Below are 26056 nucleotides of genomic sequence, written 5' to 3' on the forward strand. Positions count from 1 at the left end.
TGTATCAGGAGAAAAAGCTCCTTCCCAACCCCTGCAAGTGAGCTAGTGAAGCCCTAAGCATGAGATGTAATTATAGTCATTGTCTTATTGCAGAGCTCTAAGAGTTCTGAATGTCTTGAAGACAACGCACAGCATCCTGTTCTCTTTTTGGCCCAAGAAGGAAGTGAACGAACAGGGGGATTCATAGACTCTAAAGCCAGGAAGGCCCACTATGACCATCCAGCCCAACCCCCCACATAAAAGGCCAAATAATTTATCCTAGAAACTGGATTAAGGCATATATCTCTAGAAAGCTATCTAATCACATTTTAAAGACTCCATGCACTGATGAGTCCACAACTCCCCCGCAAGCTGTTCCAATGCTTAATTACCCTCACTGTTAGGAAATTGCCTTTCATTTCAAGGTTGAATTTCTAACTTCAACTTCCAGCCACTGGAACATAACAAGCTTTTTCTGCTAGATTAAAGGTGCCCACCACTCTGCCCGATATAAAATACCTTTTCCATGTGTAAGTACTTGTACACAGTGATCATCACCTCTCAACCTTCTTGTCAATAAGCTGAATACATTGAGCTCCTTAAGTCTCACATCATAAGGCTTGTTTTCTGGCGCCTGCATCATTTTTATGGCCCTCCTTTGAACTCTCTCCATTCTACTTGATGTGTGGACACCAGAAATGGACACAGGGTTCTAGTATTGATTTTATCAATGCTGTGTCCAGAAGCAAGATTGCTTCCCTATTTTCTACTTAATATTCCCTTTTTATACTTCCAAGAATTGCGTACATTAACCCTTTTGCTGCCCTAAGAGTTCATATTGAAGTGTTTATCTACAATGACCCCTAAGTCCTTCTCTGAGTCATTGCTTTCCAAGACAGTCTCCCATCCTGTAGGTATAACCTGTGTTCTTGGTTCCAGGGGTGTTAGTTTGCATGTGGCTCTGTTCAAATTGATTTGATTGGATTGGGGGCATTTAACCAGGTCATTCAGATCACTCTGCAACAACAACATGTTCTCCTCATTATTTACTACCTCACCAATCTTCATGTTGTTTGAAAACTTCACCAGCAAAGATTTTAAATAGTCAACTAGATCATTGATGAAAATATTGAATAGAGTTGGACCAGGAACCAATCCTTGAGGGACCTGCTAGAAACAGTCCCACTCATTGATTCCCCCTATTAACAACTACATTTTGAGGTCTGTCTGTGAGCCAGTGTGTAATCCATCTAATGTGTGCCCCGTTAGTTCCATGTAATTCAATTTTTTAAATAAAAATGTCTGGTGGTTCTAAGTCAAATGCCTTGAAGAAATCCTGATATACTATATCAACACAGTTGCCTTTATCAATAAGACCTGTAATGTTGTGTAAAAAAAAAAAAAAACAAGACAGCATGCAGTTTTATTTGACAAGGCCTTCCATCCATGAAACTATGCTTTCTGTGATCAGAATTTGGCCCTAGATTTCCAGTCCTTGGCCTGTGGAAAATCAGACACTTAGTCTGGGGGAAGAGTTAGTAGCTGAAGTACCTTATCATGACTGACAGGCAGACAAGAGAGGTGTTGATTCAGTGTTCATAGGTGTATATTTTTCAAGTAACAAAGGGCACACATAACTCCTAATAATGTTGATGAGGGTTGTGGGAATCAGTGTTTCAGGGGACCGATAGTGGGGAAGGGAGCCATTCACCCACAGGTTGCAGGTGCTTTTGCGGATGACTGATTCTGTTTAGTCAGGTTTGGTTTTGGATGGGCAGTTCACTTTGAAGTTGTGTTTGTGTGTGTTATTTCCTTTTGTGTTTAAATATTGTAAAAGCACCTTGAGCCCAAAGGAAGATGCTTCATATAAATTTAAATGAATTCATTAAGTAATCCTGGCCTAGTGGGGCCATGACCCTCAACCCAGGGGCTGGCCGCAGCTGCATATTACAAAATTATTTGAACAATCCCTTAACACATATTGCAGGAACCTTGCTTCATCAAGAGCTCCACTTCTTGGCCACTGTTTGGATGTACCTGGGACATCCTTAACGTTATGGCTTTGTTTGTTTTCTTTTTTATGGCAGTGAATCTTGGTGCACCTTTTAACCATGGTGGATTATGGAAAGATTAAGTTTTAGAGTATGTATAAAAATGGATCAGAGTCATAACATAGTTCTGATGTAATTGCTGTTCCAAGGTAAACAATGATTTAAATGAGTACTGGCATCCGTGTTTGTTTTTCAGAATATAGGTTCCCAATTTCCTTTCACTAATCCATTTTTTGGTTTCTCTACATCTGCCATCCGCTCACACCCCTTTTTAGCCTTACACTTTCTGTTTTTATAGTAAAATTTTGTGAATAATTATAATTTGTCCCAAACAGAGACCAGCAATTCCATATAGTTACTTTTTCCTTTGTCAATACAGTGACACGTATCACCATTCTTTCCAATATTTGGATTAAGTTCTAACTGGTGCTTAAAGGCCATTGACCATACTGCTCTTATAAATGTTTATCTTTTCCCCTGGCAGTTTAGAATTGTTACTGGAAATGGAATGCAACAGTTAAACTACTGAAGATGATACAAGTAACAAAACTTTCTTTACTATTTTTACTGTAATAAGGAAACACTATTTCCCCACAGGAGAGCAATGGCGGACACAATGAAATTAAAGGAAATGAAGAACCAAAAAAGGAACTGTTTATTTAATTCGTGTATATTGAATCTGTGAAATTAATTGCAGCATGAGAGCACCAAGTTAAATACTGTAGCTGGATTTTTAAAAGAAATAGATAATTTTGTGACCACAAATAACAAGATAAAGGTAACCAAATCTCATCACCTAAGGCACAAGTAATTGTTTGTAAGAAATTCCGCCTCCCAGACCCTACCACTCTATATACAAAACTGCACAGTTGGTTAGTTACATGAAAGTTTTCTTTTTTACTTCCTCTGAGGCTGCAGGTATCAGCCACACTTAGAGGGCAGGATATTGAACTAGCTAGCCAATGATCTGCTCAAGTATGGCAGATCCTATCTACCTGAGTAAATTGCATTATACAGGAGGTAGAAGAGCCTTCCTCACCCCTTAGGTCAACCACCAAATGCCTGAGTGTTAATGAGATAGTCAGCCCACAGCCGGATCTACTGAAATACCTGTAACAGATGTAGGGCAGGATACAGTACAACATTCTTACATTTGTGATGAGTGTCTATTCTGCAAAACAGCTGGCAGAAAACTGACCCAGTAGAGGGGGTCACCTGAATTTTGAGATAACCTCACTCCTAGTATGATGGTTCTGAAGGGACCTGGTTGTCATTACCTGTCTTGTTTATGATTAGATGTTTTATACATATCACCATATAGCGATTTGCTCACAAATGCAAATCAGTGCTTTCAATTAAAAAAATTAACATTGTTTACAGATAGCTTCAAGTATTTTCCTCATGTATAGTACATGATTCAACTCAGCCTAATGTATTCTATGAGCTACATATTTAAAAGATATTAAAACATGATTTTCAATAACTGTACAAAACATATGTACATTTTATGCATTACAGTTATTTAAATAATTCCGATCCATGTAATGTTTTCATATTTTGTATATTTGAAATGTGGAGTTTTATACAGTATTATGTACATTGAATATTTCCATCGACCAGTTAGTAGTCTCATTTATGTAACTCAAATGCACACACACTATACTGTTTGCATCCTAATGAAATATCTCTAGTGCAGTGGTTCTCAAACTAGGGCCACCGCTTGTTCAGGGATAGCCCCAGTTTGTTTACCTGCCACGTCTGCAGGTTCGGCCAATTGCAGCTCCGACTGGCCTCAGTTCACCGCTCCAGGCCAATGCGGGAAGCGGTGCGGGCCAAGGGATGTGCTGGCCGCCCTTCCTGCAGCCCCCATTGGCCTGGAGCAGCGAACTGCGGCCAGTGGGAGCCGTGATCGACTGAACCTGCGGACATAGCAGGTAAACAATTCTTTGCCCAAATGATCACTTTTGATGGGTATTGGATTGCAAGTCACTTTATTATTGGTGCAGAGGTAATAAAGTACCGTTATCCTTGTTATATGAATCAAGGACAGTAGAAGTGTACTTGGCATGCCCTGATTGAGAGGTTCACCCTCGGTTGAACTACACTTGCTAAGCAGGGGGTAGCGGTGCCAAAATCTAGTAGAGATGAGAGAGGGTGGTGACAGGTGTTGTGGGCTCTGCCTAAGGGGTCTAGACAGTATTTGACCCCCCCTTCTCTCCACTGTGTAATGACAGAGCTGATCGAGGCTCAATTGTGAGTCTTTTTTTGCACATCAGTGGAGCTGAAATCACTAATAACCAGGTCTAAGCATTAGGCCTGTAATGAGACAGCATCTCTGGTGGAAGAGAGTGCCCTGCCTGCACTGGCAGTGAGGCTCCCCCACTAACAGCTGAAATCACTGAGAGCTTTGCTAAGTGGTGGGACCTCAAGACATCCCAGGGTGTAGTGGAGTGGGCAGAGGAGTGAGCAAGGTGCCTTCTTCCCCTCCCCTGGGTGGGAGGTGAACACATGCAGCTGCACCTTTGAACTCTGGGTCTTCACTGACCAAGGACAAAAAGTATGAGTGGGGTGCAGTGGAGAGAAGAGGAAGGGGCACGTTAAAGGAACTTTTGGTTATTGGACTTAAGAACCTGAGGCAAAAGACACTGCTCAATGTACTCTGGGGTGGGGGTTTTGCTCATGATTTTATGTGTATGAATCCTGATCTCAGAGTTTTCCCAAGTTAGTGCTGGGTTACTTTCCTCCTTTTTATTGCATTTCTTTTCCATACTCAGACCTTGTGCTGGCCAGAGGGGAAGTATTGCTTCTTAGAGGCGCCCAGGGATTGTGTGTAATTTTCTCTGGTTACTGGGTGGGGGCTTGAGCCAGTTCTGGTTGTTTTGTTAAAAATGTACCCCTAGATATTGAACCCAGCCCTTGGATTTGCTGGGTTCAATTGCTGACTTCACCTGGCAGAAGAGTTACATCTATGCATGACTACTCAGAGCACTAAACCCGGCAGCTATTGCCATCTGCATGCCTTTCTTTCTGAGCTACATTCATCATGTGAGCAGGTCTCAATCTTTCATGAGCTTTGTCTCATGTATAGACAGTTTTCATTGTGTGTCTATTGAGTGACTGCACAATATTTGTGTGTACACCCTCCACATCTCCTGAATGATGAATGGAACCGGAAGGCAACAAGTAGCTGATTCCCTAGTAACTTCATATTACAGGTAACCTTTAAAGAGACTAGATGAAAAATGACCATTTTAATCTAGCAGAGGCAAATTCCTTGGGTACCTTAACACATCATCTGTTTTAGCCCAATTTGTTTCATGGCAACCAAGTGGCCTTCCAGTGCCCCTAGTAACAGGTGTTTTCCCCCACTTCTTATCTCCTCCCTCAAATACCCATTGAAAAAGCTGTGGCTAAACATCTTTGATGCAGGGACCATATCTGTCTATGTATTTTTATGGTGCTCAGCACAATGGATCGTGTTTCTGACTGGGGCCTCTGGATGCTATTGTAATAGAAATAATAGTGGATCAGAGACTCATTGTGAAAGAGAAGAGAGGGGATGCTTGACAGGACATGGTCTCATAGTATGGCTTAACTTTCAGGGATACTGGGCACCTGGACCTCCCACTGACTTCAGTGGGAGTTGCAGGTTTTCAGCATCTCTGAAAATCAAGCCACATAGATTGCCAAGAGCTAACTGGAGCAGGGACAGAGATTAACAGCCATCCAGGAGATGTTTCTGCTATTGCATTGTGCAGACCTGTGTTGTTTCATTTTCTGTTTCTGGGCAGGTATGGATCATTCTGGCTCACGGAGTACATTTTGCTGGGTACCACTGACTTCCTTCCCCGGCCTGCAAACTACAATATGGGTAGCCAATGCAGAAGATTATGAAGGTTCCTAATGTCCTTTTTCTCCCCTGCAGGTGTGTGTAATGTGCCCTCTGAAATCAATGGAATTATTTGCAATGTGACTACTTGTAGAGTGAGGTACTACTTCATGTGACAAATGGTAGCTTAATCTGGCCCTGAGAATATATGCAGTGTAATTTTTTTTCAGTACCATACACCAGAATGCCATTGTTATTCATTTCCCATCTCCTGTTTTGGATTTACATCTCCATTTATAAGTGGAAAGATACTGAAATACTGCAGTTTCACTCATCCTGAATACTCATCTCACAGAACACTCTTCTCTGAGTTACTGTAAATCTCTCTTCAGTCTGAGTTTCAGTGCAATAGGTGGTGTATTTTTGGTACAATATACGGTGTACATACTGTTAGTGGCAGCTGAAGCTCCCCTAACAGCTTTTTTCTCTATTCTACTTTCATTATTGACATATTTCCAGCCAGGCTCACCACCAGTTTCTTAAAAATCACATTCTATGTCATCTCTTTAATTTAAATGTGTAGTTAATTTCCTCTCCAATTACAAATTCTTGCTTTGATAGCTGTCTCAAAATACTTCTTGATACATGCTTTCTTGATGCACTGGCAAATCTGGATGATTACAAATGGATTTTCTATTGGTGCAACAAATTGTTGAAGTCAACATCTGCAGATGTAAACAAAATGTATACAAAACCATCAACATGTTACACCACTTAAAAAGTATAAGACCAGGAGATCTTCCTTGCTAAAGAAATTTCCCAGAATACTTTTATATTGCTCAGTGTCCATTAATAGTACCAAGTGTAGGATTTCCAGTTTATGGCAGGAAACTGATTGTTTATTTTACATTAAATTTACTATATGAGTACAGGACTCTTATAATGATAATCACTAGAAGCAGAACTTTTAATATATTGTAGTGTTGGCCTGGGCACGTGTTGTGTGTGTGTGGGTCCACACTGTGCCTACCTCAATGGGGCCCCAATTCCTGATTCAGGCCAGTAGGCACTACCACAATATAAGGGCGATACTGAGATACCCTTCCGCGTGTTGAAAAGCAAATTACTCCCAAAGCAACCCCATTGACTTCAGTGGGACTCCTTGTTGTCTACATGTAAACCCACTGGTCAGAAAGGTACTATTCCATGTGAATAAGGATGTCTCAGTCTGGCTCCAAATGAAAAAATAGATGAAGAAACTGAAGCATAGAGATATGAAGGGCTTAATTGTGACAGCCCTTACTTGGCCATGCAAAAGTGTAAGGCCTCCCCAATTTACTTCTCTGCATAATCTTTTCGGATTTTGATTCAAGCCATGGAGAAGAGATCAAGGACCACTTGGCCAGTACTCTTTGCTCTGAGCAAGTGAGTAGGGGATGGAACTGAGACTGTGAAGAACCTTAGCTAGGCCCCAGCCCACTGGCTAGAGTAGCTGGCCAGGTGGCTCTAGGGTTCCCAACTTTCTAATTGCAGAAAACCGAACACCCCTTGGAAAGGGGTGAGGCCTCTGGTTGGGGGTGTGTGCTCTGGGGTGGGGCTGGGGATAAGGGGTTTGGGATGCAGGAGGGGGGTCTGGGCTGGGGTCTAGGGGTTCGGAGTATGGGCTCAGGGCTGGGGCAGGGTGTTGGGGTACAGGATGGAGTACAGGGTGCGAGGTCCATGAGGGAGTTTGCATGCAGGAGGGGGTTCCAAGCTGGGGCAGGGGGTTGGGATGCAGGTTTGGGGTGCAGGCTCCTGATGGTGGCTTGGGGTGCAGGCTCCTGCTGGCACTGACCTCAGGTGGCCCTGGCATTTCCTGGGGATGGAGGAAGTCAGTGTGGTTCCCAGGAAGTAGCAGCATGTTTCTCCATCTCCTAGGCGGTGGGGTGGCCAGGGAGCTCCACATGCTACCCCTGCCCGCAGGCACCGCAGGCTGGGAACCATGGCCAATGGGAGCTGCGGAGGTGGTGCCTGCGGGTGGGTGCGGCGCATGGAACCCCCGCTGGCCATCCCTCCGCCTAGGAGCTGGAGGGACATGCTTGTATCTTTCCACTTATAAATGGAGATGTAAATCCCCAGAGCCGGGCATGGAGCCTGCCTGCTGAGCTGCAGCCAACCAGACTTTTAGCGTCCCGGTTTGTGGCAAAGTCAGGAATAGAATCCAGATCTTATGAACACCATATGTTCTAATTATAATGATCCTTTTTCCCTTCCCCTTGAGTTTAGTCCCTTTTAAATTTCCCAAACTTTTAAATCCAAAAATCTGCAGACTGTTGCACTTCATAATATATATTTAAAAAATCTGTATTATTGCAGGAAGCTCTCCTTCTCTGATCTAGAGCCCTGCAGTAAAGCCAATATAGTTTTTAGTTAATCTCTGCTCTTATTATTTTTTGTCTAATGACACTTTAACTGGACAAAGTGATTGCCAAGTTTAACCCTACTATAATCTCAATGGCAAAAGTTTTGAAAAACTTTTCCTTTCTCCCTTACCTGCAATGGTAATGCTTGAAGGAGTAATTGATTATTTTAGATCATTAGGATTCAGCTAGGAATTATTTGAAAAATATTTACAAGGAAGATGTATGTAAGAAGTACAGAATTATTGGAGATCTCAAAATCAAGCATTTCACTGATATCATATGCTACTGGTCACTTCACCTGTCTGTAGCTCAGTTTCCCTATCTGTAAAATGGGGATCATAATACTGACTTCCTTCGTAAAGCACTTTGAGGACTATAAGTGCTAGGGTTTTTTTATCATCTTAAAATCCAAAGCCTGAAATACATTTCAAATGACATATGGCAAATGTATTTATTATTATGAAAATGTAAGGATGTAAGGAAATAAACAAAGTTTTCTAAATGATAATTAGGGAAGGTTAAATCATGGCTTTGCCACAAACCCCATCTAAGAAACAGCATGTTCTTGTGCTGCCTTAGGAGAAGACCAGGCAATCCACTGTAACTGAGAGAGTATGTCTGTACCAGTTTGAAAGTTACATCACAGCAATTAATATGGTTCCCTCCTGCTCCAGGGAAAGTCAATGTGAGTTTTGCCACTGACTTCAGTGAGAGCAGGCCTGTGCCTGGAGTTCTCAGTTTTATACCGTTGGTGCCTTACAGTGGCACTGGATTCATTTCTGTTTGTTTGTGTTGCCCTTTATAGTTATTTTGAAAGTGCTTGAAATTCTCTCAAAAGCACATTCAGCACTTCAGTACTGCAAGGAACATTTCCCAGAGTATTTACTGATCATTGAACTATAGAACTATGATTACAAAACAGTTTTAATACAATTTCATGTCACTTGAAAAGATTAATGTAAGCGCATAATATGTCTATAGTGCCTACAGCAGTATGGATCTGCAAATTTCTCCTTCGCTTGTGCCCTCCTTGAGATACATCAGTTTCCTAGACTAATAGTAAAAGTCTAGTCATAAAATTCTCTGTAAGAGTTCTCCTCTAGAGCTATTCTGAGATTTTTCCAATTAAGTTTAAAAAATGACTGACTCTGTAAAGGTCACATCTTCCATCTTCTCTTCTATAGCACCACAATGTCAAAGAAGTGTTTGCAAAGTTCCCATACTATGGGATCATATTTTTCTTTACAATATTTTTTTAAAGTTTATTTCATTGGGCTGTAAGTGTGTTGGTGAAAACAAACAAACAAGCACAAAAACAAAACAAAATACCAAGAGAGAAAAAAGATGGGAGAAAAAGGAGAAAAGCCTGTTGAGAGTCTTTGGGTTAAGTTTAGAGGTGAGAGCAACAAGGGTGATGTTGTGGTGGGCGTATGCTATAGACCACAGATCAGAAGGATGAGGTAGACGAGGCTTTCTTTGGACACTTAACTGAAGTTTCCAGATCACAAGTCCTGGTACTAATGGGAGACTTCAATCACCCTGACATCTGCTGGGAGAGCAATACAGCAATGCACAGACAATCCAGGAAGTTTTTGGAGAATGTTGGGGACAACTTTCTGGTACAAGGGCAACCAACTAGGGGCCGTGCTCCTCTTGACCTGCTGCTTACAAACAGGGAAGAATTGGTAGGGGAAATGGAAGTGGGTGGCAACCTGGGCAGCAGTGACCATGAGATGGTTGAGTTCAGGATACTCACAAAAGGAAGAAAGGAGAGTAGCAAAATATGGCCTCCAGATTTCAGAAAAGCAGACTTAGACTCTTAGGGAAGTGATGGGCAGGATCCCCTGGGAAGCTAATATGAGGGGGCAAGGAGTCCAGGAGAGCTGCCTGTATTTTAAAGGAGCCTTATTGAGGGTGCAGGAACAAACCATCCTGAAGTGCAGAAAGAATAGCAAATATGGCACACGACCATCTTGGCTTAACAGTGAAATCTTCGGAGAACTTAAACTCAAAAAGGAAGCTTACAAGAAGTGGAAATTTGGATAGATGACGAGGGAGGAGTATAAAAATATTGCTAGAGCATGCAGGGGTGTAATCAGGAAGGCCAAGGCATAATTGAAGTTGCAGCTAGCAAGGGGTGTGAAGGGTAACAAGAAGGGTGTCTACAGGTATGTTAGCAACAAGAAGAAGGTCAGGGAAAGTGTGAGACCCTTACTGAATGGGGGAGGCAACATAGTGACAGATGATGTGGAAAAAGCTGAAGTACTCAATGCTTTTTTTGCCCTGGTCTTCACAGGCAAGGTCATCTCCTAGACTGCTGCACTGGGCAACACAGTATGACGAGGAGGTGAGCAGCTCTCAATGGTGAAAGAACAGGTTAAAGACTATTTAGAAAAGCTGGACATGCACAAGTCAATGGGTCCAGATCTAATGCATCCAAGGGTGCTGAGGGAGTTGGCTGATGTGATTACAGAGTCATTCGCCATTATCTTTGAAAATTCATGGCAATCGGGGCAGGTCCTGAATGACTGGAAAAAGGCAAATATAGTGTCCATCTTTTAAAAAGGGAAGAAGGAGAACCTGGGGAACTATAGACTGGTCAGCCTAACTTCAGCCCCCAGCAAAACCATGGAGTAGGTCCTTAAGGAATCCATTTTGAAGCACTTGGAGGAGAGGAAGGTGACCAGGAACAGTCAACATGAATTCACCAAGGGCAAGTCATGCCTGACCAACATGATTGCCTTCTATGATGAGATAACTGGCTCTGTGGATATGGGGAAAGCGGTGGATGTGATATATCTTGACTTTAGCAAAGCTTTTGATACGGTCTCCCACAGTATTCTTGCCAGCAAGTTAAAAAAGTATGGATTGGATGAATGGACTATAAGGTGGATAGAAAGCTGCCTAGACTGTCGGGCTCAAGGGGTAGTCTAGTCTAGTTGACAGCTGGTATCAAACGGAGTGCCCCAGGGGTCAGTGCTGGGGCTGGTTTTGTTCAAAATCTTTATCAATTATCTGGGGATGGGATTAATTGCACGCTCAGCAAGTTCACAGATGACACTAAATGGGGAGGAGTGGTAGATATGCTGGAGGGTAGGGATAGGGTCCAGAGTGACCTAGAAAAATTGGAGGATTGGGCCAAAAGAAATCTGATGAGGTTCAACAAAGACAAGTGTAGAGTCCTGCACTTAGGAAGGAAGAATCCCATGCACCGCTACAGACTAGGGACTGAGTGGCTAAGCAGCAGTTCTGCAGAAAAGGACCTGGGGATTACAGTGGATGAGAAGCAGGATATGCGTCAGCAGTGTGTCCTCGTTGCCAAGAAGGTCAATGGCATATTGGTCTGTATTACTAGGAGCATTGCCAGGAGATCGAGGGAAGTGATTATTCCCCTCTATTTGGCACTGGTGAGGCCACACCTGGAGTATTGCGTCCAGTTTTGGTCCCTCCATTACACAAGGGATGTGGACAAATTGGAGAGAGTCCAGTGGAGGGCAACGAAAATGATTAGGGGGCTGGGACACATGACTTACAAGGAGAGGCTGAGGGAGCTGGGGTTATTTAATTTACAGAAGAGAAGAGTGAGGGAGGATTTGATAGCAGCCTTCAACTACCTGAAGGGAGTTTCCAAAGAGGATGGAGTTTGGCTGTTCTCAGTGCTGGCAGATGACAGAACAAGGAGCAATGGTCTCAAGTTGCAGTGCAGGAGGTCTAGGTTGGATATTAGGAAACACTATTTCACTAGGAGGGTGGTGAAACACTGGAATGGGTTACCTAGGGAGGTGATGGAATCTCCATCCTTAGAGGTTGTTGAGGCCCGGCTCGACAAAGCCTTGGCTGGGATGATTTAATTGGTGTTGGTCCTGCTTTGAGCAGGGGATTGGACTAGATGACCTCCTGAGGTCTCTTCCAATCCTAATATTCTCTGATTCTTTGATTATTTTGAGAGTCTGTTTTGAGACACCAGCTAAATTAATACTAGTAATTAAGTGTATTTCATACAGGACTATGACAACGACCCAAGCTAGTTTGCACACAAATTTAGGTTCTCTTGATCTATTCTAAATTGCTTGGATAGTGGATCCTAAAATCTATGATTGTCAGGATCCTCTCTGTCACCTGTTACTATGCAAATGCATCTGGCCCTCCTGATGAAAATTAAGGAAACAGGCTATCATCCAGCCCTTGCCAAAGAAAGCCCACTTTGAGATTGCATGTGTGTGGTGCTATTGAGGAAAGAACATAAATAACCCTGAGACTTCTGTAACTAGCAATATTAATGAGACAGAGACAGAACTGGGGGATAACTCACTGAGTCTGCTATCATGTGCACAGGAAATCCTATTGAGTAATGGAGGTAAAATACATCAGACTTCCATATCTTGCAAACCTGGCATTGTTTTCCTCCAAGCTGTGCCCAAAAGCATTCTTTGTGGAAGGTTCTTCAGCTTCTTTTAGGGTGTAGTATAAGAAAACAAATATTGGCTGTTGCCAGAAAAGGCAGAAACTGAAGCCACATCATTTTCAATTGTAATTCATCCATTATTTTGAATGGAAAAATGATCTGTTATTCTTGATAGGATTTATTTTTTCATATTTATAACTTCTTTGTACTGTAAATTTAGCATCATAGGGAAGCTTAACACAATTAGTATTGATTATAACTAAAGCAACTTAAAAGATATGTTTAAATGAATTAAAGACGAAGCAATATTTCTAGACACTTTTTTAAATTATGAATAATTTCTCACATAAGCTGGGTTTTGATAAACGACATTAATATATTTGAAATTCAGTCCTTCCTGTATTTTGGGTTTTCTCCCTTCTAATTAAAACCTTTTATCATCTATGGATTTTACCTCTATTTTCAGTCATCTTCTTTCAACGAGAGCTCAATGGTGTCTCTCCCCTGCTAGTCCAAAACAAAGAATTGCCACTCCAGTCTCTCTGACTGGGTTCAGCCCCTCCTCTATGAGTGTCTATTTTCCTGCTTTCCATCCAGCCACCATTTCCTGTAGTACGACCCCCCTCTAGCTCTTCCACAGCTCTCTGCTCTTAGTTCTTCCCCAGAAGGCCTGACTGGGTCACATTGCCTACAAGTCACATGACTTTCTGCATTTTCCACACTTGGAGAGGCAAGACAATTGTGTCACAGGTGGGGCTGGGCCCATCTCCCATTACACGAGCCAGCCACCCAGTGACAGGAAACAATATGAGAGTCAAACTTGGATCCTTGCACGACAATGCATTGAGTCATCACCACCCAGTGTCAACCTAGTATGCCTGTTTTGCTGTGAGGTTTTTGGAAATTATAGCCAAAACAATCAATTTTAATCTGATTTGAAAATGCAGTGCTCAGCCTGTGGAAAATGCTCTCATTTTCCAGCAGTGTTTCAGTGAAGAAGGCCCAGGGACAAGGGGAGCCAGTTGATCTGAAGGAGTCACAAAAAACAGCAGGGAGGAATCTTTCATGTGTTAATCAGCTTACTAGATGGAAGAGATATAAGATGAGCACACTATGGTACATGCTCTGCCTTTGTATCAAAAAGTATATAATAGAATCATAGAATCATAGAATATCAGGGTTGGAAGGGACCTCAGGAGGTCATCTAGTCCAACCCCCTGCTCAAAAGCAGGACCCATCCCCAATTAAATCATCCCAGCCAGGGCTTTGTCAAGCCTGACCTTAAAAACTTCTAAGGAAGGAGATTCCACCACCTCCCTGGGCAAGGCATTCCAGTGTTTCACCACCCTCCTAGTGAAAAAGTTTTTCCTAATATCCAACCTAAACCTCCCCCACTGCAACTTGAGACCATTACTCCTTGTCCTGTCCTCTTCCACCACTGAGAATAGTCTAGAACCATCCTCTCTGGAACCATCTCTCAGGTAGTTGAAAGCAGCTATCAAATCCCCTCTCATTCTTCTGTTCCGCAGATTAAACAATCCCAGTTCCCTCAGCCTCTCCTCATAAGTCATGTGTTCCAGACCCCTAATCATTTTTGTTGCCCTTCGCTGGACTCTCTCCAATTTATCCACATCCTTCTTGTAGTGTGGGGCCCAAAACTGGACACAGTACTCCAGATGAGGCCTCACTAATGTCGAATAGAGGGGGACGATCACGTCCCTCGATCTGCTCACTATGCCCCTACTTATACATCCCAAAATGCCATTGGCCTTCTTGGCAACAAGGGCACACTGCTGACTCATATCCAGCTTCTCGTCCACTGTCACCCCTAGGTCCTTTTCCGCAGAACTGCTGCCTAGCCATTCGGTCCCTAGTCTGTAGCTGTGCATTGGGTTCTTCCGTCCTAAGTGCAGGACCCTGCACTTATCCTTATTGAACCTCATCAGATTTCTTTTAGCCCAATCCTCCAATTTGTCTAGGTCCCTCTGTATCCTATCCCTGCCCTCCAGCATATCTACCACTCCTCCCAGTTTAGTATCATCCGCAAATTTGCTGAGAGTGCAATCTACACCATCCTCCAGATCATTTATGAAGATATTGAACAAAACCGGCCCCAGGACCGACCCCTGGGGCACTCCACTTGACACCGGCTGCCAACTAGACATGGAGCCATTGATCACTACCCGTTGAGCCCGACAATCTAGCCAACTTTCTACCCACCTTATAGTGCATTCATCCAGCCCATACTTCTTTAACTTGCTGACAAGAATACTGTGGGAGACAGTGTCAAAAGCTTTGCTAAAGTCAAGATACAATACATCCACTGCTTTCCCTTCATCCACAGAACCAGTAATCTCATCATACTATATATCATACTATATATCATATTCTTATGATATACTATACTATGATATATACTATATCATCATACTATATATTGTATTCTTATGAAAGAGTAAAATAATGCCTTGCCCATTAAGGGGCACTGAGATGAGAAAGAAAGTCTCTCTTGAATGAGTAGACGCAATGTAGATAACCAGCCAGAGAATCTTTAAGAAATATTGGGAATATAGTAGCCCAGGCTGACTTTTGGAGGCCCTGTGGCGAATGGGGTTTTCCATATTCCAAATGCAGGGGCTGAGCTGGACCAAGGCTATATGTTAAGCAATTGGAGGAAGATGGCAGAAGAAGTCTCTGTGGGTCCCTGGAGAAAAGTAGAGGCAAATATTTACCTTCTTGGGATAGGGGCTGAAATTTTTCATTTGGGGTTCCTGCAAAAGAGCGCTATCTCTGATTAGTTTGTTCCTGCTTCGGTTCTTGAAACAGCATTAATATATGATTCTTGTAAATAAACACATTATACTAAGAAAATACCCTGAATCCATGGCACTGATTTCTTATCTAAATGGAAGCCACCTTACAGGGCCTTGAATTTCATCTGTCACGTGCCAAAAAGGACAAAGTATCGTATCATTAATAACAATTGAGCAAACCTCTTTGGTGTTGAAACATATTTAGTTTTCAGATCACAAGTATGCTTTGCATCACAAATCTCAAAGCCAAACTCATCCATACCTTCACAGTCTCTCTGGTTTTTGTGGGAAACTATTATTCAGCCCAGGCCTGCCGGAACCTTGCCCTCGGTTTTGAAAACCTCAGACAATCATTTAGTGAACTTGGCCTAAGCTTCATGTTTGTATTGAAACCTGACAGTGAGGGGTGGGGTGGGTGGGTGGGGGAGAGTGAGTTTGGCTTGATTTCCGATTTAATTATCAGTGTCTCTCACAGCTCTAGTTGTTACTATTTATGTAACAGAGCACCAAAAACATCAGCCAATGCATCAAGACATATCCAGACCAAATTCATTCATTTGAACTGACATTTTATGGAAAAATGCTACGTTTAGTCTAAGAGCAGGAATACATTCTGGAGTCAGTCAGAAGGTTAATTAAGAATTCCATTGTATTATTGCTTCTTGATATAACTTGCCATTAAATAAATATAATTTTTTCCCAAGACTTTTCAGTCGACACAAGTAGTATAAGGGTCCTACCATCAATCAAACCCTAACCCCGCCCCTTGACCCCTTAGTCCCGCCTCTTGACCCACCACCGGAAGTCCCACCCCCATGAGTTATTACTTCCGGGGTCAAGGCTGCCACGTGACCAGAAGCAAGATGTGTCATGTGACACCCACCCCACCCCTTGACCCCTTAACCCCACCCCTTGACCTCTGTCTCCCACCGGAAGTCCCGCCCCATGGGGTATTACTTCCAGGGTCAAGGCTGCCACGTGGCCGGAAGCAAGGTATGTCATGTGACCCCCTCTAACAACTCCTCCCACTGCCCTCTACTAATCAGGGTGGGTTTTGCCCCTGTAGGACTTCCCCCAAGAGGACCTTTGACCAATCAGGGTGAGTTCCGGGGCGGGGTGTCCTCTCTGGAAGTGGGTCTTGTGACCCCTCTAACAACTCCTCCCCCCACCAATCAGGATGGGTTTCGCCCCTGTAGGACCGCCCAGAGAGGAGCTTTGACCAATCAGGGTGAGTTCCGGGGCGGGGTGTCCTCTCCGGAAGTGGGTCTTGTGACCCCTCTAACAACTCCTCCCCCCGCTCCGCTACCAATCAGGAGGGGTTTTGTTCCGATAGGACCAAGAGGAGATTTAACCAATTAGGATGAGTTCCAGGGGCAGGGTGACCCGTCCAGAAATGATTCGTGTGACCCCTCTAACAACTCCTCCCACCAACCTCTACCAATCAGGCCGTCCCGAGAGCAGATTTGACCAAAATAGGGCAGGTTCTGGGATGGGGTGAACCACCCAGAAGAGGGGTGTATGACCCCTCTGCCAATCAGAGCACAGTACCATCACCCCATAAGGCCCAGCGTCGGGCAGAAGAGGCTGTCTTTTACCAAGAGCGCGTGTTTTAGAAATCGTGGAAACATGGACTCCTTCACCCCCCCCTTGAGAACTTCAGACTTTGTTTTAGCCCCGAGGGCCTTCGACAAACCACGGAGAAAGCGCTACATCAGCGACAGTTCTGAGGAGGAGGAGGGGGCAAGTGAGGGGAGCCCTTTGGCCCAGCCATTGATGGATACCCCGGAACCTGAAACCCAGCCGCTTATGGGGCCCTGCAATGAGCGTGATGGCCTCTTGTTGTCCACCCCCCTGGAGGAGGAAGGTGATCGCAGCTCGGGGAAGTCACTAGTGGACAAGATGAACGCTCAGGTAAATGAATGCTTAAGAAGTGACGGTCGGGGTGGGGGTGTAACGGGGCTAGGAACCAGGGATTGTGTAAATCAAAAACCAAGCAGTGGGGTGCTTACGCTGTTTCTTTTTTGAAAAAAATCTCTCAACAGTTCGATGATGCCTTTCTAGAGGACCCGGAGACTCTGGACAGCGTTGCACCAAGCAGCGAAGATGAACCGGGCCCACCTTGTTTTTGCTCAACGCCGATACAAAATGTTGAAGAGGACTCCGAGGATGACGGCTATGAGGAGTTTAGGAGGAGGCTTGGCATGGAACTGACTGACCCAGTGCCACGTCATGAGCGTAAAAAAGTCATGCGGACTATTGTACGCGTTGCTGTTTATTCTGTTCTTAATCACTGTCTTAGGGAAAAGCTTTTTGAAGATTGTGAGGGCTGTGTCATCGATGCACCAGGCCAGTGGCACCATGACTGCGTGACTTGGACTTCAGTGGATATAAACTGCAAGCTCCGGAGCCTGTGTGCTGAGCTGTGTTTGGAAAGCTTATTAAACACTGTTATTGCCATAGGTTATGCTGTGCAATGTCTGTGCCTAAGCCAAGAACATTTAGCACAAGGGGTGACCTTGATAAATGCTGTGCAATTCAGTGGAGACCCTGACCACGTTTTAAAGAAAATGACCAAACCGGAAGATGCCTGCTTAGAGCGTTATATTGACCGTCTGGTCTGCACAAAAAGTTACAGAACCCTGCTTAAGAAAAAGGCTATTTGTAAGAAATCTAAAAGGATTAAGTTAGAAAATGGTGAGGGGCCAAACATGCGATATAAAACTTGGTAGCTGTAAATTTAAAAAAAATCTATTGAAAAGGGCTTTGTGACTATCTGTATTTCTGTTAAAAGGTCTCTGGCCCTTAAGGGAGCTTAAAGTCTTTTTTTTCTTTCTTTCTTTTTTTAATGGAGCATCTTGGTTTGTTTTCAAGGAGCTGTATGTCTTTTAAATAAAAAAAATTGTTTGTGAGAACCTAGCTCTTGTGTCTTTTGTGTAAGAGAGACCCATTTACAGCAAAAAAAAAAAAAAAAAGCTGAAATGTATGTTGTAGGAGGGGGAAAAATATCCTAAAAATGTGTTTACAATAAAACAAACAGGGATGGTTCAGACATGTGGTTGAGTACAATAGAGCTGACTTATTCTGTTGAACTGAACAGGTTTAACCACCCCCCTCACTTAATAGCCAGGGGTGACTGTGATTACTCACCCTCGTTGCCATAGGGTTAATTTTGATGGGGGTGCACCCATAGTAAGGGAGGTGGGTGGGTGAGGATGGTGAGTTCTGATTAATATGAAATGAAATAAAACCTCAGGAGTTTGCAGATGCTATTGGGCAGTTTAAATATAACCCCTGGAGTTGGTGGAATGCTATAGGCCAGTTTAAATATGGCCCAGGAGTTGGTTGAAGGCCACAGGGCACTTTTTTTCTAGAAATCACCCCCCGCCCCACCAAACTTTAAGCATGAAAGAAACATGTTTTTAGAAACAAAAACAAGCCCCAAGACATTCATTGATATCTGCAAAGGGCCCCTCACTTTAAATGGTTACTGTAAGAAGGCCCTACGGGGGGGGAGGGGAGTATTTGAACTTAAAAAAGAAAAAAAAGAAAAGCAGCCCAATTGTGCAGAAAACTTATTCCCCACCCCCGATCACAAAAGGGAATGCTAGGGAGGGGTGATCCAATCAACCTGCTAACTACTTTGAAACAAAAGAGTTAAGATGGTGTAAAAAAAGGTAGCTTGGAGACTGTCTCTTTCAACAGAAACTCTCTTGAATTGCTGCTGGACTGCAAGTGGAGGTATATTCCCTGTTTCTTTTTAACTCTGAATATATATATTATATAATGCCATTTTGTGGCCATCCTATCTTAGTAAATAATGGTGCATATCTTTATTGCAGTGTGATCTGTTTAGCATGGAGCCAGTAACTTTAAGTTGCAGTTCATCACCAGGCCAAGGTAAAAACCATTTTTAACTGTAGTTGTGCTTAATAACTTCAGGTATTACATAGGTTGAATAGGGATTTGGGAGCTAATACTAACTAACATTTTGGCTTGTTTTTTTTACCCCAAAGACCCCAAGCACACATGGCTGGGGCGGGGCGGGGGCCAGAACAACCAGGGGTCTTTTTAAAAGCATGTGGGTTTATTGAAAAGTATTTTGTTGCAAACAGTGTTTTAAACTCTATGTGTGTGTGTAAAACATAGGTGGTTTTTAAAAAGTATATGTCTAAAAACTGATGGTGATGGTGTGTTTCCAATTAACAGGGTTTTTACTTTGCAAAATGAGATGTATTTTTAAAAAAAAAATATTTGTGGGGGTTGTTTTCAAAGTGGTAGAAATAAACTCAAAACCTGTGTTTGTTGTACAGCCTGAAATGGATTATTTTGTTTTAAAGCTATGACTTTTTTAAATAGAAAAAACACCCTCATGGATATTTTTTTATTTTATTTTAAAGTTTACTAGACAGTTTCATGTGTTTTATTAGAATGTTGTTTGCTTTACAGCACGGTCAAAACATGAGCGGATAAAAATGCTCAAAAGAAAAAGGAAAGAGACAACTGAAAAGAAAAATTCACAAGTATCAGTGACAGATGGATGGATGAAGCCGGGTAAATATATTTAGCTTATTAGTCTGGTTAATTATGAGGTTTTGTATTTTAAGTACATACATAGGTGTGGGTAAGAAAAGCTGGCAAAGTTACGTTTTTGTAAAATGCTTTTTTTTCCCACCTGCTCCAAGCAGGCATATGCAGCCCTTCTGACAAGGCTGTAGTGGGAGCTACAAGGACCCCTCTCCGAGAACCACCAAAGAACCAGGAATCTCCTTTGAGACCTTTAACAATGCAAAACAGCACAAGAGTGCAGATGAAGCATCAACCCAGTCCAAACCTCATTTACATCAAACCCAAGGACAAAACAAAACACTCTGGTAAAAAACATCCATGCAAACACAACTCCAGTTCCTCAGCGGCCACCGCCACGCCAAGCCCTGAGAAAACCATGAGCGAAAACGCCCACATTCACAAACCCGGAGCAGGCGCTCTAGGGGTTGTGAATAAAAAACCAAGGATTGAAAACACCTGCGATGCCAAGATATTGCAACCATGCAAACACAACTCCAGTTCCTCAGTGGCCACCGCCGCACCAAGCCCATAGAAAACTGTGAGCGAAAACGTCCACATTCACAAACCCGGAGTAGGCACTCTAGGGGCTCTGAATGTGTGCAGAAACACACACATTCACAAACCCAGAGCAGGTGCTCTAGGGGTTGTGAATAAAAAACTAAGGACTGACAAAGATCCCCCATATTCTAGTATTTGGGAAGAGTTTGATGCTTCATTTAGAAAACTGATGGATGCTGTATCCTCGGTGGGGGGGGGGTCTAAAACTACGGCATTCTAAAAAGATTTGGAAAAAATACGACTCTTTGTTCAGAAAACTGATGGACGCTGAATCCTCAGGGGGCCTAAAAGAAAGGGAGGATGGAAAGGGTGGCTCTGATCAGGCATGAGTAGGTGTGGAAAGGGGTACCCTCAAGAGTGCACATCAGCTCGTGTGTAAACAAAAGGGCGGACGGCGCTTGGGGGATAAACAGATGGCTGCCAAAAAATTCCAGGCCAGGGTCGCTGTAAAAATTTTAAAAAGGGCTAAAGAGGTAATGAGGGAAAAAAAACAAAAAGAGATGCCCCCTACCAGAGGCTCTCAAACTGGTATGTCTGAAAATGGGGAGGTGAAATCAGACTCTGGTTTAGAAAATTCCCCAGAGTGCTCTCTAGACAGAGTCCCATCTACTCCCAATGACCCTCACGGAGACGTCTCAGAGTCTGACTCTCAATTAGTATAGGATGTAGAAGATGCCACTGGTGGTTCCGTAGGGGAACCTCCAAGTAACCCTGAAAATGCAGAGGTGTATATGGAGAGAGTGAGAAGTTGGCAACGTGAATTACCCAGATTTGAGGGGTCGGTGTATTGTGAGGAGTTTCGTTTTATCCATCTTGTGCAAATAAATTCAGCTCAACAGGCTGTTGAAGCCATACACAGAGGGATACAGCTAGTTCTTGATGACATTAATGGTAGGGTAGGCCCTGATGATTACGTACAGTTACGTTTAGAGAGCCGTCGTTTAACTAACCCTTTGTTTTCAGTCAGAAGAACTAGGATGAGCTGTCCGCTGAGGATTTCTTAAACCAGGCCTCAAAGCTGCTTCAGAGCAATAGAGAATTGCATCTCGATGGGACGTTGCGCCTCATTGTGACAGTTGTAAAAAATAGGGGTGGGGGTGCTCGAAGAGTTTTAAATTCTATCCTTAGTAGTCAGATTATTCATAAAAAGAGACGATGTTTAGTAGACCTGACTTACACCGGTACCAATCTATGTTTTGCGGGAGGGCTCTTGGCCGTCATGGCCGGTCATAAACCTACGGATGCAGAATTGTTAGCAGAGGCGAGAAAGTTGCACGAGAAACTGGGGTGGTCAGATCAAAAAAAGGTTCTGCTCAGTGATGTAGCAAAGTTTGAACAGCATTTAGGAGTTAACATACAGGTGGTGCTGTATGCGGTGAAAGTTGGCTGGGGTTTTTTTTAAAACGGGGGGCCCCGTGTACCCTAAGACTTATTTCATCCTGTTGCACAATGAACATTACTATGGGGTTCTGGATGTGAAAATGTTGTTCGGAGCAAAAAATTACTGTGAGTTTTGCCACACGGTGTACAGTCACGACCATTCTTGCAGGTATCGTTGCCGTCTCTGCTTGAGCGCAACATGCTCTGACAACATGGGCATGCAGCTGAGGTGTCCTAGCTGTAAACTGTATTGTCGGTCCAAAGAGGGTTTAGACAGACATGTCAGCTGTGCATCAAAAAACCAAGTTGAATGCCTGTCTAAAACTTTGTGCGATAAGTGTCAGGCGTACGTGGATAAGCGGCACAGGTGTAAAGGGAGGCGCTGTAAGCAGTGTCAGGGTTTGATCGTTGGAGATGTAGACGTTCACCTCTGTTTTATGGACAGCCTTAGAAAGCCCAAATCATCAGAAAAGTATATTTTTTTTTATTTTGAATGCATGCAGGAGACTGGGTTGCACACTCCCAATTATATTTTTGCGATGTCCCTAAAGCCGGAAAAATCCTGGGAATTTAAGGGTGACGAATGTCTTTCTATGTTTGTTAAGACCTTTATTGGCAAAGAGTTCCGGGACTACACATTCCTAGCACACAATTCCAAAGGTTATGATGCGTATTTCTGCGTTAGTTACTGAAGGAAAAGATGTGCATAGAACTGATCACTCAGGGCAGTAAACTAATGTGTGTGGAAGTTAAGGCCCTTGGCATTCGTTTTATAGACTCTTTAAACTTCTTGCCCATGAAGCTTAGCAAGCTCCCACAGGCAATGGGGTTTGAAGGTTGCAAAGGGTATTTTCCACATTTTTTTAACACTTTAGAAAATCAAAATTATGTGGGGCCTATGCCCGGTGTGGAGCACTACGGTGTAGAAAGCATGATGCCCAGGGAAAAAGCAGAGTTTCTCGACTGGTATCAAGACCACAGCTCTGAGACTTTTGACCTGCAGAAAGAGCTTGCGTATTACTGCCAGCAGGATGTAAAAATTTTGAGACAGGCTTGTATCCTATACAGAAAAGAAATTATGAATATGACGGAGAAAGTCGATCTAGTAGAAAGAGAACCCGGTAAATTCACCGAGATAAAACTGTGTATAGATCCGTTCCAGTACATAACGCTGGCATCCGTCTGCATGGCTATGTACAGGTTTATGTTTTTGGAGCCTAACACGGTAGCTCTTCTCCCTCCAGACAACTATCACAGACAGAAAAAGAGATATTCGACTCCATCTATCCAGTGGCTGTTGTATATCTCTCAAAAAGAAAATATACAAATACGGCACGCTTTACAGGGTGGGGAACTACAGGTAGGCCCCTACTTTTCAGACGGTTATGCCAATATTGATGGGGTACACACAGCCTTTGAGTTTAATGGGTGTTTTTTTCACGGCTTTGACGCCTGTCATTGTGAAAAAGCACAAAACCCTATGATGGGTACAACTTTTGGATTTCTTAATTACAAGACGCAGCTCAAGACCGACTATCTAAAACGGCTTGGTTTTGTAGTGAGGACTCTTTGGGAGCACGAGTGGGTGGTGATGAAAGAAACAGACAGGGAGCTTGCGAGCTTTTTAAACCGAGCCCAGTTACCCCAGCCTCTCATGCCTAGGGATGCTCTTTTTGGGGGGAGGACGAATGCCATCCGTCTATATTATAAACCTAAGCCCGGCGAAGAAATCCACTATTATGATTTTACCAGCTTGTACCCTTTTGTAAACAAAACCAAAGACTACCCTATCGGGCACCCCGATATAGTTTATGACAAATCTGGACCCCTTGCAAATTATTTTGGAATTGCAAAAGTTAAAGTGTACCCCCCACGAGGCCTCTTTTTCCCATTGTTACCTGTCAGAGTGGGCGGCAAGCTTATGTTCCCGCTATGCCGAACCTGCGTGGAAACCGTGCAGCGGGAGACGTGCACCCACACTGACGAGGAGAGGGCCATCCTGGGGACTTGGTGCACTGTGGAATTGAACGCAGCCATAGCGAAGGGGTACGTGGTAGCTAAAATCTATGAAATCTGGCATTTTAATGAAAAATCTGATGAACTCTTTTTGGAGTACATAAAATTACACCTCCACCAGAAACAAGAGGCTTCAGGGTATCCCAGCTGGTGCACAGACGAAGACAAACAAAATAAGTATGTTAACGATTTCTACCAGAAAGAAGGCGTACTTTTACGCCGACACGAGATCAGGCTAAACCCCGCTAAACACCAAATTGCTAAACTGTTTTTAAATTCTCTGTGGGGTAAATTCGGCCAAAGAACCAACCTACCCAATACCAGCATCGTGAGAGACCCCGACGAACTCTTTCAGTACCTATTTTCCCCCAACTACAAGGTTTCATCCTGTGAGTTTATCAATGATGAAACAGCGTGCGTATCCTGGAAGCACGCAAAAGACCGTTATTCTGTCTCTGGCAATACCAATGTTCTCATAGCCTGTTTCACCACCGCTTATGCCCACTTAGAACTATACAACCTCCTAGACAGATTGCAAGAGCGGTGCCTGTACCACAACACTGACTCGGTGATATTTGTGAAAAGGGAGGGGGCCTGGAATCCCCCTCTGGGGGATTATTTAGGGGACCTCACGAGCGAGATCCCACCAGATCAACACATCACCGAGTTTGTGTCGGCAGGCCCAAAAACATATGGGTATAAACTGTTGGGAGGAAAGGCGTGTATGAAGGTCAAAGGTATTACCCTGAACGTAGCTAACTGTGAAAAGATCAACTTTGACAGTTTGAAAGATCTAGTCCTGAACTATTGCACGGGTCTGCGAGAGAACCCCTCAAAAAAGATAGAGGTGCAGCAACCCTCTATTGTAAGAAACAAAAATCAGCGGCAAATAGAGACAAAAACCCTTAAAAAAACCGCAGAAAGTCGTTTACAACAAGAGGGTCCTAGGAGAAGGGTTTAAAACCCTGCCCTACGGCTTTTGAAAAATGGATACGAGGTGGAAACACCCCTTTTCTGCAATTCTCGCGGGGCCTAGCAACTGCGGGAAAAGTTACTTTATAAAAAATGTGTTGGATAATGCCAAACAAACATTGTCTGTTACGCCTGAGAATATTGTGTGGTGTTACAGTTGTTGGCAACCTCTGTATAAAGAACTGCTCTGTAAATAGCCCTTTATCAATTTTGTGGAGGGTCTGCCTGATGCTTTTGACGATGACCGTTTGTTTCCTACCAGTAAAGTGAACATGATTATCATAGACGATCTGATGAACTCCGCTTGTGAAAGCGATGAAATCGAGAAAGCCTTTACCAAGTACGTGCATCACAGGAACCTGAGCATTATGTATATAGTTCAGAACGTATTTTGCCAGGGAAAAAAGAGTCGCACTATTAACCTAAACACAAAATACATGGTTCTGTTCAAAAACCCCAGGGACAGATTACAAATTGCTACACTCGCTCGGCAAGTGTATCCCGGCAAAGCTCAGTTCTTTCTAGAAGCTTTTGAGGATGCTACCAAAAGGCCTTATGACTACCTGGTGGTGGATTTAAATGCTTCCACACCAGAAGCTTATAGGACTGGTCTTTTCCCTCCAGACTGCTTATAAAACTGGTCTTTTCCCTCCAGACTGGCCGGCAGTTTATACTTTAAAAAGAACAACAGCCCGGTATAAAAAGAGATGAATTATTGGCAGGCCCCTTTTTAGCAGCTGGGGGTGCTGACTGAAAACATGTCTAGCTGTGTGAAAAGAAACCTGGGCCTTTTAAAATTACTTAGCAAATCGTCCCCGCAGCAAAGGAGGGCTATACTGTGCTCAGCCTCTGACGATCTAGTAGCAGCCATCTCAGAAATAGCACTCAACACCTTAAAAGGAAACATACCTTTAACACCAAAGCAAGTGCATGTGCTGAAAAAGAAACACACACTTATAAAAACTTTGTGTAATAAAAGGGTTTCACTTAAAAGAAAGAAGCGTCTGGTGAAGCAGTCTGGGGGGTTTATAGGACCCCTGTTAAGTTTTGCTATCCCTCTGATAACGGGGCTTTTAACTAATCGA

This window comes from Lepidochelys olivacea (genome assembly GCF_965140295.1).
Source record: "Lepidochelys olivacea isolate rLepOli2 genome assembly, chromosome: 2".
In the NCBI taxonomy this organism is placed as follows: Eukaryota; Metazoa; Chordata; order Testudines; family Cheloniidae; genus Lepidochelys; species Lepidochelys olivacea.